This window comes from Meleagris gallopavo, chromosome 5 (assembly GCF_000146605.3).
Source record: "Meleagris gallopavo isolate NT-WF06-2002-E0010 breed Aviagen turkey brand Nicholas breeding stock chromosome 5, Turkey_5.1, whole genome shotgun sequence".
NCBI classification, from domain to species: Eukaryota; Metazoa; Chordata; class Aves; order Galliformes; family Phasianidae; genus Meleagris; species Meleagris gallopavo.
The window spans coordinates 46,872,623-46,886,878 of NC_015015.2; the positions used below are offsets into that span (position 1 = coordinate 46,872,623).

At 35.6% G+C, this 14,256-nt stretch overlaps 1 long non-coding RNA gene across 1 annotated transcript; it reads right to left on the minus strand.

The window, feature by feature from the left end:
- Positions 1-4,345: 4,345 nt before the first annotated feature.
- Positions 4,346-12,422, minus strand: LOC109367872. The gene is made up of 3 exons (XR_002115412.2): positions 12,384-12,422; positions 7,481-7,603; positions 4,346-4,547 (listed from the first exon to the last, which is right to left on the minus strand). It is a non-coding gene; the product is annotated as an uncharacterized LOC109367872 (long non-coding RNA).
- Between the last annotated feature and the right edge of the window lie 1,834 nt (positions 12,423-14,256).

Genomic DNA, 14,256 nt, shown 5'->3' on the forward strand with positions numbered 1-14,256 from the left:
TGCCTTCCTATCAGATTCTCAATCACTGGTTCAGGCTGTTACTCTGCATTTCTGCTACAAATGGTTTAGGTACAGCTTATACCTGGGTAACAGTATTTTTTGTTGTTCTCTTCCAAACTGTTTTCGTATAACTGTATGTTAAAATTCCTTTTCAATTTTAACAGAAAGAAGAAATTCTATGGAAGTGTTCCTCTATATGTATGAATACTTACAGGAACCTCTTGACAGGACTGTTTTTGTGGATACTGTGACAAATAAACCCCTGTTTCTTTTCTGAAAAGTAAAATCCCTTTTGTGTTCACTGGAAAACAAAGGACTGGACAATTCAGAAGCCAATATAACTGGAAAAGGAAAAGCCAGACCGTTAGAGAAAATTAGCTTCAGGCATACGTTTTCACTAGGTCTGCTGAGAGTTCTCTGAAAGATTTATCATCCTAAATTACCATTGGATCTACATAGGAAATAAATCTTCACAGATATCCACTTGGAATGGGTGGGGGAGAAGTTCTCTTTCCTGTTTCAGGATGTATTCTAGTAGGTTTTTGTTTTGCAGACCATAGTTTTGCTTGTAATCAGTTCTTGATGACAGCATTTTTTAATTTTATTTTTTGGGGGGGAGATGCAAGGAGGGGGGGAAGGGGAAGGAGTTAGGAGAACATTAAAAAATGCCAAAGTCTCATTATTTTTACTTAAAATTCAAGGATTTAAAATTATTGAACCATAAATTCTGTTATGACATTTTACGAGATCTGTAATTCAAGTACACTCTCTCCTTCATTTTGTCTTCATACTGTATTTCCTAACAAGATTTCTGGAGGTTTTTTTTTCTTCTTGTATCATTTTAATGCACCATAGGAATTGCACAATTAAGAGGAATCATGAAAAATGTATTCCAATGAGGGAATTTGCTTCAAAAAGGGAAATGGTATCACTCAATATCTGAAATATAATCCTTATGAGGAACCACATCCACAATAAAAGTCTTCTCAGTCTCTGTTTGTTAGGTTTCCCATTCTGCATAGAAACTATCTAGGGAAAAAAGAAAAAAAAATAAAAAGGCAAGAAAAAAAATGACATCTTTAAATGACATCATCATATATCTTATCTTCTCCTTTGTTGCAAACATTTGCTCAAATAAAGTGAATTTAGCATGATTCCAGAATATGAAACTTTTTAACCCATTGCAGTGCCATGGTTTATTGACCTTTAAAAGTTACAGGAATTGAGAGTGTATTGAAATCAACTATTTCAACAGCTATTAATCCTTCACTGAATGCATAAAAATAAGTTGTAATAAAATACATAAGCAGAATGAATTATAAATGTATTTAAAATTTTATATTGACTTTCAGATTAACTAAATTTCAAAATGAAACAAGAATCTTCCTGAAAACTGCTTGTTTTCTGCTCTGCTTAATCTGAAGATCAAAAGACAGTACTGTGTAATAGTACTTGTTTTTGTTGATGCTTTTAAACTTGCAATAATTCTAATGGGTTATTGAATTCTGTGATACTCCCTATGCTCCTCATTTTGCTGTTTTTGTTTGCTTGTTAGTTTTTTTAGCTGGAAATTTATTGCTTAAATATAAATGGAAGCTATTCCTCACTTCAGTGAGTCCCCAAAGCTCAACAGGATCTTGCTATTGACACTGCTGATTTTTAAGAAAGACATAGGCTGGTTGATGAAATTATAGAACAGGGCACTAAAATCTATCCAGAAACAAGGATTTTTCAAAGGAAAATGAAAATTGTGATTATGAGGATTATGTCCAGTGATATTAAAATTAGAAGATAGCCTGACATGCAAGTTTGCTATTGCTAAGAGAGTTTAGTTGAAAGAACAAAAGAGGAATATTCGCAGAGCTCAATAACTGTCCTCATGTGGTGTGTTTAAAGGAAACAGCTGGCTCTCCAGGCATGATTTAAAAAATCCTGGATTAGATATACATTCATAGGAAGAAGAAAAAGAGTAGTATGAAAAGAGCTGAGTGAAAGCTAAAAGGAATTTAAGAGAACAATGGAAGTAGAAACTTTCAGAATGACTCTCTGACTTCAGCAGTGAGAGCATATATCTGTATATATACAGATACACATCAATGTCTAAAGAGGTCCCTACTACTAATCAGCTACTGTAATGAAATCTATTTTGCATTTATTTAAAAGCTCTAGTAATTGAACATTCCAGCTATTCATCATCATAGTAACATAAGCTATCGCAGAGTATATGTGTTTAGAATCACTACCACAGTTCACATTCAGCAGTGGTTCAGTGTGCTGCAATTCAAAGTGTTTTTAAGGCACACTGCAAAATGGACCTCACCAAATGAGAAGCAATGGTTTTTGTGCATGTAATAGTTGGGGGACAGGTCCTGGCTAGCCTAATCTTGATCTTGGTTCACAAGAATAATTTCCGAGGAACCTATGTCAGATCATTCTGAAGGTCAGTTCTCAAACTTCAGGTCCATATGCTTACACAGTGTAGGTCAGCTGACACGACTTTTTCAGCTTCTTTCTTGTTTTTAAAGTTGCCCCCTGTCTCTGGACAGAAAATTGCTAGGATTTATGCGAGTTCCTTAATCCTCAGTAACTTGAAAATAGTTCAGTTGTGACAAATGTCAGAAACTCCTAACTGGGTTTGAGATATAAACTTCTAAGGCTTAGAAAAGTGTTTTAATTAGGGTTAAATCTGCAACACATGATCAGTATTTCCTGGTTGTGACAACTTTTTCATTGCTCTTAAAAATTTAAATCAAATTTGACGACTCCATGTGCAGTTTATGGCAAAGATTATTTTTCAAGTTTATTAATAATCTTCTTTTTAGTTACTACTCTAACAGCCTCCCTACAAATAAATCTGATACACAATTAAAAATTGCCCATATTTTAGACTTTAACAGAGAGAAGGTACCCACCTATTGCCATGAAACAAGAACATAATCTGCTACGAAGCAGTTGAAGCAATCATCTGCTCTCCTATACTAACATCTGATGGTAGAACCCTATTTCATACAGGAAAATCAAAATCAACTTACATGAATGTTTGAAGAAAAAGTCATGCATAACTCACTGAAGCAAAATGAATATCAGAGTCAGTGGGTTCCAAAAAGAAAAAGGAAAAAGTAGCTATAAACTCCACAGAAAGTAGAAATATAGGCATTGTTGTACAGACCTCTAATCTCTTGTGCAGTGCTATACGTGGAGAGGGAAAAATGCCTTCCTGACCTCTCCAGGTGATCAATTTATACTCTGAAGCCTGAGAGCTGATCTGTATCTATTCCAAATTAACTGGAATAGAAAGAGGCATGAGGCTAAAACATAAAGAAATAACACTGTAGAAAGCAGAAAGTACCTTATTCATCAGTACAAGTCGGGATGTCATTTGCTACCAAAGGAGATACCTTCCTTTCATAAATATTCCTGTGCAGATTTTAATATCAAAAGTACCTCAGAACTCTCAGTGAAAATAATCTCTGCAGGTACTGGTCAAAGCCTACTGAGATCAATAGAAATACCTCCCTCCAGTGCAGTAGACTCTGGATCAGGCCCTTTCTCTATAACAAAGGTTCCCTCCATCACAGGGCTGCAATGTCCCCTCCTTCCTGCCCCCTTACACTACACTCAACTTCTGTTTTGAAGCCGACAGAAAAACAACAAACAACCCAGATGAACCTAACTGGAAATGTCCTTTCAGATGGGAAAAGATATGCGAAATCACATCAGCTTTACCCAGTGTTAAGATAAAATGTTATGTGACCTACAATCCAATGTACTACATTCTATGTGATCATCATGCGGTAAAATTGTATAGCTTTTTTTTTTCCCAGGTCTACTGAACTTTTGCTATTTCCAAAGTGTTAAAAATACTCCGTTTGCTAATATAAATGATTATAATTGACAGTGCATTGTCAATCTATTGCAAAGCTGATTTAATTAAGAATGCCAAGGGGCATCATTTGGGGCCAGGTATCTAAGCTGAAAGTTTTTTTGATCTCAACCTCTCCCTATAGGACCGTCCACACTGGCACCAAAGGCTGGAGGGCAAGAGAACAAAGGGAATTTTATGTGTCTGAATTCAAATTCTTTCCCTTTGAAATGAAGCGTCCAGAATGGGCAATAAAACTGTGAAAATGGATTTCTGGCCGCATTTGATGTTAAGCCTTTAGTGTCAAGAGCCAGGTCTTTTTTCTCTCTCTTTCTTTTAGGTTTTTTTTTTTTTTTTCCTTCTCCCTGAATGGTCTTGTGGGGAATTTGTCCTATAAATTATTTCTTACAGTTTGTATGCATACAGTATGGCCTTGTCTCATACTTAGAAATCAAAAGTAGGGTATTGTGTGTGTGTTTTAATTAACTTGTATTTTTAGAAAAATTGCAATGGAAAACATTGTGCTAAAGAAGTTCATTCCATGTAGGGTTTTTTCTGTCAGCCGTGTGTCAAACCTTAATGTTTATTAAGCACTTCTGCAGAAAAAGTAACTTCCATTCTGCTCTTTTTCATATCCAGTAGTCATAATCCTTTGTGTCATCACTTCCATTCCCATAGTAGGATACTGCAATACAACAAGAAAAGCAGAGGATTAGGCCCACTTAGAATGATCATGCAGAGGGATCTATTATAATAATGATTACAACCATTTTATCTTTAATAGCTAGCCACTGATGGAAGGGCAAAGAGAGGAGAAGAGAGACAGAGAAATGAAAGGAATCTTGGCATATTGAAATGGTTCGTTCTTAAGATTTGATTGTATATGAAAATTGATCTTTAAATATTTATTTGTAACAAAAGCAGTTGGCAATACCGTATTAAAGCTGGCTAAATTAATTTAAATTTTTACACACTACTTAGGCAGTACATTCTTGCTATCTGAGGAAAAAAATCATATGTGCTTGTGCATGCATGCAGTTTAGTTACAAAATATTTTTTTTTACTAGGAGCACTTCATCATCCATTTCTCTGCAGACCATGCTTTCACGAGATAATATTACAGTGATTAACAATACTTCTACCAAAGTAAGTCAAGGTGTTGTAAGGAAAATTTCATTCCACAAGTATAAGGGAGACCCTTTCATCAGGAGCCAATTTGATAGGTTTTCCAACAAAGAATAAAAATGTACATTTTCCTACTGACCAGTAAAGTAAAAAAATAAAAATAAAATAAAATACACATTTTTTTCCCTTTAGTGTATTCCTGGATTTCACCATCTCTAGTCCTACATTCCTCCTCTTTCAGCCCCTCCTTTTTTTTCTGATATCCTTTTCTTGTAGTTTTCTTTCTCCAGGCCTCCCCCAGGCTTCCTGCCATCTCTCTAGACTTATTCTCTTTTCCATTGACTCTGCTTCATTCTGATCTCTTTCCTTTTGTTTTACATACCACAGTTAGTTCACTTTTTCCTCTTTCTCACATATGTTTTCCCTGCCTTTTGTGTTTTATTTCTGTCTCTGTTTCTATTCTTCTATTTTCAGTATTTTTAAGCATGCTCCTCAGTGTATGATATATATAACTGAGCAAGTAAATAGGAGAAAAGTTACAATCAGTGCAATTAATTAAGATTTAAGAAGATTTCACTTCAGTCAGTATTGATGCCAAGAGATTTATACTAACAAACTGATATACGTATCTTTCCTATCAGAATTGTGTCCAAACTGCTTTGAATAGATATGAAAAAAGTTTATAAGATAGGAAATTATTTTCCCTAGTATTGCTTTAGAGAAATTCTCACTTAACAACAACTGATGCACTGAAATGAGCATCCCTATGGGTCTCTCCTAACTTGAACTCTATCAAGACTTTTTTCTGTGGTCCACATCAGTGGAAATCAGAGTATATCCCAACACACAAAGAATGATTGTTGTCCTGATTTTTGACTGATATAGTGTTAATTCTCTTCACAGTGGCTGGTGTGGTGCTATGTTTTGGATTTAGGGGAAAAATGATGTTGATAACATACTGATGTTTCAGTTGTTACAGAACAGTGCCTACACCATGTCAAAACCCTCCAGCTTCTCACTCTGCCCTGCTGGCAAGGAGGCTGGGAGAGCACAAGAACTGGGAAAGGGGACAGCCAGAATAGGTGACAGCAACATCTTTATCTCAATCCACAAATTTTGTTTATTTCCCTATTCTTTCTCCTATCCCACTGGGGAGATGAACATGAACTGCTGTGTGGTGCTTATCTTCCTGCCAGGTTAAACCACAAGTGCCAGTGTGATTTTCAAACAAACTAGATTTTCTCTGAGCTATCTAGCTCTCAAAGGAGTGTTTCTACAAGTGTCCATGTAACTCCAGTAGTGCCCTAAAAATCATGCTTTTGTTTGATTTTTAGATGCCACATTCAAAAAACTCAAGAAGCTGTCTGACACACTGAAGATTTTTTTAAAATTTACCATGCTGTCACTACTTGCATTAGATTCTATGCTATTACCATGACCAGCATCCTTCTTTTCAACTTGTTTATCTAAGTAGAATCAGTCAAAATCACACACATACTTAATATCAGTGTATAAATAAGATATTGATAGATTTCATTCAGGACCTTTCTTAATTTTGGCCTGATTATTTATTTATAAATACAAGCATACTTTGTTTCTACTTGGTCACAGCCTCCGCTCTCGACTTTGGGTAATAAGAAATTGCCAGACTGATTGGGCTTATGCAAATATCCTTCTTTGTCCACCAAATTAGCACAGTATATTAATGTTAAAACTTCAATTCAGTGACCATGTTCTATAAGTAAAACATACACTAAATGACTCTGTTGAAACATCACTTATACAAAATAATGAAAATTACACTAAGATAAATAAATAGACATAGAGACTGAAAGTGGAGGGGGCTCCAATTTATATTTGTATATCTAAATTGATGCACGCAGTCTTGCTATATTGTATTTATGTACATTTGCGTGCACATCTGCACAAAGGACATCTTTATTTTAATTTAGCTGTGTAAGCAAAATATCATGTAGTATACCTAGTATATGTAGTATAAAATTACCACTAGTCCTAAAACTTAGAAAATTCAGAATAGGGTCTACAAATTCCCATCTCCCTTGCTGCTTCTAGGACAGACATCCCAATTGCTATTTATACTTGAATTGATTAAACATTATTCAGATATAAAAAAAAAAAAAAGGAAACAAAACTTTTCAGGCCTAATCTTCTAGACTCATAGACACTCTGTGAAACAGGAACATGTAAGATATTATACATGGTTGTACCGAAACCACAACCAACATTTGCATATTACATCTGTTAGACAGGCAGTACTTGGTCCTATCCAAGATGTGGTCAGTTTTAGATTTAAGATTTACTGAAACAATTTTCCCAGGATTCATTGCAGCCCAATAGCCTCAGGCTGTGATAATGTGAAATTCTGGGAATTAAATTGGATGGGGCTCAACTACTGAATGGAGAAGTGATCTCAGGAAAAGCCAAGGTTACTGCAAAATATTTGACTGTTTTTCAGTTCATGGTGGTTTGCACCTTCTTGTTTCTCTGAGGCTCTGGTACATTCACAGTCTGTGGTTTCCCTGTTCTGACTGCAACAGGGCAGAAGAGATTCCTCATCACTGGTTCATTCTTCAAGGCCTCCCAAGCTCACCCAGCCTGGCAGCAAGAATGGGGAACAAATGAATGAATATCTGATTATTCAGTATGAGTGCATCATTCAGAGATTCCCACTGAATACAAAAATTCACTGCAGCTACCATACTCCTGTACAGATTCACCTGTGTTTCAGTGATGAGTGGGGATTTCTCTTACTGTATCTCAGGTATAACTATCTTATTATCTGTCACTGAAATATTTTTCTTTATGAATATTATTTGTATGCTTTCTGCTTGCATCTTTTCGCAGCTTAGGTGTCCCAGCATGAAGCCTCAGAAATTAAGTAAATATTTCTACTTTGCTCTTCCTATGCATGAAAAAGGTCTTATTAAAATTAATTCTAATTCTAACTCTTCTAACAAAGTATGATGTACAGTAAAACCACCATTTTTAAAAAATTCATTTCTGAACTTTGTGAAGCACAGAATAGTTTCTACAACACCTCTGAATCTCCTTTAGCTTCCTACACACACTCAGATCACAAGTTCTACAACATAAAAAATGTTTAGATGCTTTCCTTAGGTGTTTAGCTCCCTAAGTCAAGATAGCATGTTAGAATCTAAGCTTTTATCATTTCAAATTAATTTCACCCCTGCAACTGCAGAGATCTTGAAAGCATGTCCTACTTACAGTGCAAACTCCAGAAGTAAAAAGAAGTAAAAATGAATATGTAAATATACATATGTCTTCATCTCATGGCACTTAAAACAGGCTCAAGGTTTTGATGGTAATGTGGTTTATTTTGAGAAAAATTATGAGAGCATCATCAATGTTTTTAAACATAGAACTGATATGTATGGCTTCCATTCAGACACATGATAGTCATTCAGCTACTGTAAAGTAGATTATAAAATAAAAATGCATTGCATAGTATATATTCTTTTTGTACCCAGGATGTCACCACCTTGCAACTCAACATAAGCAATCTGAGGCCAGAGATCAGCATCTGAGCTTTGTATTTTCTCACACAACTCTCTCTCTCACACACACATACACACAACCACTGTAATCGGTATAAACTGCTTGTGCTAGGCACTACACATTGAGAGCTCAAGAACAGAAAACTGTAACACAGTTCTGACTTCCGGCAATGTAAAGCACAACATGAATCAGTTTGAAACTCTCCACAAGGCTTTAACTAGAAACCCAAATCTTAAAACTTGACTACAGATAGGAATGTATTATGCCATAAATGCTTTCGCTCAGCCCTAAGTCCTGCATTCACAAGTCAACCTACGAAATGACCACCTGACTGATGCACATGAGAAAAGGAGAGCAGCAAGCTTGCATGAGATGAGCCCCATCAAAAATGAACCACATATGCAAAGCCAGCATGTACACTAAGTTTGCGCTGACAAGCTGCAGCTGGTTTCAGGTACACCAGTTGATGAAGTCTACCAGGATGTGGTCAACAATATAGTAAGCTACACAGGCCTTTGTAGCAAACCCACAGCTTTTTTGGAGGTAACTTCACTGCACAGCTTTCAACCTGCTGGATAAATTGTAATGGTTATTCACTGTTAGTACAGTAGTTCCACAGAGCTGTAGGTTTTCATAAAATCTGCAAGAACTACATACCTTCAAGATCTTTGCCTCCCTCTCAAATTTGCATTTGTGTAGTCAACCTTTTCTAAACATACTAATGTACTGATCACACATACAAGTAATGTAATTATTATTATTTTTCTTTCTCAGCGAACCAGGCTATAAACCTTAGAAAATAAGCCTCTGAGATTCTTCAGGACTTCCAGTATTAAGTGTAGTGCTGTCTCATAATGTATACAACCCCCACTGTTTTGTACAGTACGATTGATTTGCAAGAAGTTTATCTAGTAATTAGTTGTTTTTTTAACAGTCGTGCCATTTGAGTTATTAAACATTGCGCATTACTTAAACAACGGAGTAGAAATATCAATAGTCTGGTGCCACTGGGTATGACTCTTTTCCATTAGAGTGCATATATGTGTGAGACTGAATGGTGAGTAATGGTGACTATGTTTCTTTATGATGTATCTGATGAAGTCAGCACTAATTTCTTAAACAACAGATCTCTGGAGCTAGACAAATATGTCAGGATCTTATTTATCTTTCTAGGGCTGGATCAGAGGCTGATTTTCAGGTTTAATAAGAAATTAACTGGATTTTACACTGGGAGATACCTTAAGCCAAACCTTCTCTACCCTTTATCTCACTGGCAACAGACTCAGTAGTAGTTTTCCTTATTTAGGACTCTCTGCGATGCTAATGGCAAGGGTTATTTTGGGTCTCTGTTGTTCCCGTTTTCTCTTTTCTTTTTCTTCTTCCAGTATTGCTATTTAGCCCGGAGAAAAGATGATGTAAGGGAGAACTAAACCCTCTGTGAAGGTTTTTGAGAAGATGGAGCCTAACTCTTCACAGCAGGTCAAAAAGAACAAGAAGCATATAGATATATTGAAATTCAACCTCCATCCCTAGAGGTTTCCATTATACCCCATTGGACAAAGCTTTGACCTGGTCTAAATTCAGTGGCCAGGCTTTGAACAGACTAGAGTCATCCTAGGATTGCTTCAAACCAGAATTATTCAATTTAGTTATTCAATCATTTTAAGAATCTATGATTATCTTTTAAATTTTCTCCCTGTACAGAGATATATCTGGAAGCACTGAATTGTCATAAGATGTTGATCTGGAGAATGATCATTAGCAGTCATTACCAAAATCTGTCATTGATGATGCTGTAATAAAGTTTTGAGTCTGAAAGTACTTATTTAGATAGTTGCAATGATATGTAATGTTATATGTAAAAATAGAGCCTTACTTAGTAGTTCCTCACTTACTTTTGGTCGGTAGCTAACTTGATTGTAATGGACCCTGGACACAAGCTGTCCCTGGGGTCCCTAATAATGCTGTTAGGTAATCACGGCTTCTTAGGCCATCAGTCCTGTAACTGTTAAAAGTTGCTATAAGAGAAGTGAGAAGGAAATGAACAGTACACATTTAATCTCCCTAAGTATTCTAGATGATCATACATTTGCTTGAGGAACATTAGATTCATTGAGACCCCACCTGGCTTTGGGTAATTTCTTAAAAAATATCGTATTACTGGTAGAACTTGTTTTCAATAAGGTTTTTGTATTATGGGGAAGTTATTTACAACCTTGGTGGGTTCCCCTTTGAAGTCATTTGTCTTGTTGAGAGGGGAAGTGGAGCTGGCCTTTGAAGAGTCTCATTTCATCTTGGATCTCTCACTTTGAAGTACACTTTACCCCGTGGGCATACCCTGTGGAAAATCTCTCATTGTTCATGGGTCTCCTAAGAAAATATTCCCTAGAGGCACACTTCCCTGATGAACAATTTACCTTGGAGATATGTGCAGTGATGTATTTTTCATCCTTGCCAACAGCAGGCAGAGTCTAGTTATACCAAACGCTTAAATTATTTTATAGAGAAAATATAGGTGATTATTAGTAGAATATATAGAGGACAGTTGTATAATGTGTACAACATCCAAATCTTGATAAACTCAACTTCCTTCCTTAATGCTACTGAAAAAAATATAATGTATTTCAGTTCTAACACTCTGCCCCTAGACATCCTTAATTATTTGAAGATTTGAACGCTGAGGCTTTCTCATTCTTATTTTTTTAGATGAAAAATTCTCTGAAAGCCTGAAAAAAAACTATGAGTTATTTTCAGACATGATGGTTTTGAAAGATAGCCACAGAGACTGTGATAAAAGTAAAGAGAATGTACATTTTCACTTTAAAGAATTTTCACTATTTTTTAAATAGAATTTCAATAAACAGGAAAGTAAACCTTCTTTATGGCTCAGTGTTCATTGAGGTCTAGTACCTCAGTGAGGTTGGAAACTACAAATTAGGAACATAAACACAAACAAACAGCCACACCTATGGTCCATAAAATCTTTTCAACCATTAAAGCAACACTACTTCTGCTATATCCTGCCATTGCCTAATTTCAAAGGCGTAATAAAGGGTAATTGCTATGCATACAGGATCAGCTCTAGGCTAACCAAAACAAGCAGCAAACTTGAACAACAAATTTCCAGAACAGAACAACTGCCATGGCACTACTCCTTGTTTTGCTTATACCACAGCCTTAGAAATCTAGATTTACTGCTGCAGCTGCATTGAGGTGCGTGGGATGCAGTGATGAGTGCACGTGGGAGTTCTCCCAGAGGCAGAAATCATTGCCCTAAGACTTCTAATACCCCCAATAGCAGAAAGAGCTGAGAATCTGAACTTGCATGACTTTTCTTGCTGCCTTATTCTTTGCTCTTTTATGTTGCAGGAATGACCTATTTCTAGTCGTGTCCTACAACTTACTCTGAAAGTATGTAGTGTTGGAAGCCTAGAACTGATGCAGTACTCCAGACAGTCAATACTAACAATAAACCTACCATTTTACAGATGGTGTGGGTTGTTCAGGAAATCTATGTTACATTCGAGATTGTTGCACATATATCAGATTGAATTGTCACATTTCATTCTGAATGCTAAGAGAGCACTCAGTGGATTGCAGCGGATATTATAGCATGCACAGTATGCAGTTTGTTTATATATATAAAAGCATATGTTTATAAAACTTCTATTACCTCTGAAAATAGAGGACTCTGACAGGAGATAAGAGCTCAAACTATTTGAGTGCTTCCTTTAAAATTATGTAACTGATTTGGGTAAAGATAGTATGATATTTCCCATTGCACTATATTTAAGTATTAATGGATTTTTCCTATGAAATCTCTATCTCTCTTCTGCAAGACAACCTTTGACCATCTTACTTGTTTGATATTATGGCCCTTTCCATGGCAACAGATTGTGATGACATGCACAAACAGATTATGAGGTCAAAAAGTGCCCAGGATGGAGCCAGGTGAAGATGTAGGAAAGATTCTGAAACTATGTAAATATATTTCAAAGTAACTATTCAAAAGAAGTAGAAAACACACAGTAAATGTAATAATTGTTTAAAATAACTTTTCAAAGAGGCTTTGTGGTTGCATCAACCTTAATAGAAATAATATAATAGCAATTGAGATTGCGATAGTGATAGCAATAATCATGGTAACAGCAATAATAAAAATGTGAGAACTGTCAGTGCTATGAGTTTCAGATCTGTTGCTCACATCATATTCTTTTCATTGTATCCTATGAATAAATTAAAAAAAATCAACAGTGGAATATGAACTAATAAACAATGGGTATACAGAACATAATAGAATCACAGAAGGAAGCTGCCAGGGATCTCTGGGTCCATCTGCTCCAGCCCGTACTCCAGCAGGAACATTCAGAACAGGGTGCTCAAGATCACATCCAGGCAGCTCTTGAAGATCTCCCAGCCTCTCCGGCAATCTGTGCCTGTGCTCAGTCACCTATACTGAAAAGAAGTGATTCCCGATGTTTAGACAAAATCTCTTGTGTTCCTCTCTTTTCTTGTTTTCACATATAACAGAGATGTCGGTTTCATCTTTTTTCCTCCCCAAAAGTTTACTAGTATTCAGACTTGGGGTTTTAGTTATTTACCATTTTTCGGAGAATGTTTTTTTCCATACATGAATTCAAACTATTATGGTGATATGTTCACATACAGATTTTTACTCTATTCCATCATCAAATGCTTGTTGAGCATTGTTTGTAGAATTCTCAAGAAATAAATTTCTCCTGCAGGCTGAGATTTTCCATATATGTCTATTCATTTATCATTTGATAAAATTTAATAAGTTACAAAGAATCATTTAGGGCATGAGAAAATAGCCTCAAGTTGTGCTAGAAAAGGTTTAGATTAGATGTCAGGGAGAATTTATTGATTTCTATGATTCTATGATTTCTTTTAACTCTCTCCATGTTTAGTCTGGAATACACCTGCTAATAAAAGTAATTATACCTATATTTTCCTTTTCATACAGGTACCAAAAGCATCAAAGCACCAGGAAGGTGATCATCATGAACTCAGATTACAAATGGAGAAATCAAGGCACTGGTTATTTTTTCTACTTTGCCCAGAAAAATGCTTTCAACAATTTGAAAATAATCTTCCATGTGTATAGCAAATCAAGACTGTTCTACTCATTTACAGAAGGAGATATTAATACCATAAGTATTGAATTGCATTAAGTATAGTTTTGAGTGTGAAAAGACAACAAGCTAGCTTGTAATTGATGATTCAAGTCTGAACATAACATGAGACATCAGCTAGATTATTGTTTTATAGACCTGGATGTTACCAGTTCTCTCAGACTTCACCTTGATTTGTGTTTTCTCCTTGTTAACAGAGCTAAAACAGCTGGAAAATAGAAAGCTAAAGCCCATTCTATGTTCGGTTTCCATATTAGTCTGTTTCATAAATTCATCTCTACATATTTAGGTCCTACCTACACAACAATGCAAACATGTTAAAAAAAATAAAAAAAAAAAAAGCATTCTCAGCCCTGTTTCTTTTCATGGATAGACTGTCCCAGTGGTTAATATGATCATGATTTTGTCAAATTTATTTAACTAAATTGAGTACTGTTTAAGAAAAGGACACTCAGACATAATAGCAGTATTTGTATAGGTTGTTAATGTATTTTATTTTAAAAGAACTCTCTCAAATTCAGCACATAATAGTAATATTGGGAGATAACTATTCAACAAAGAACAACACATTTAATAATG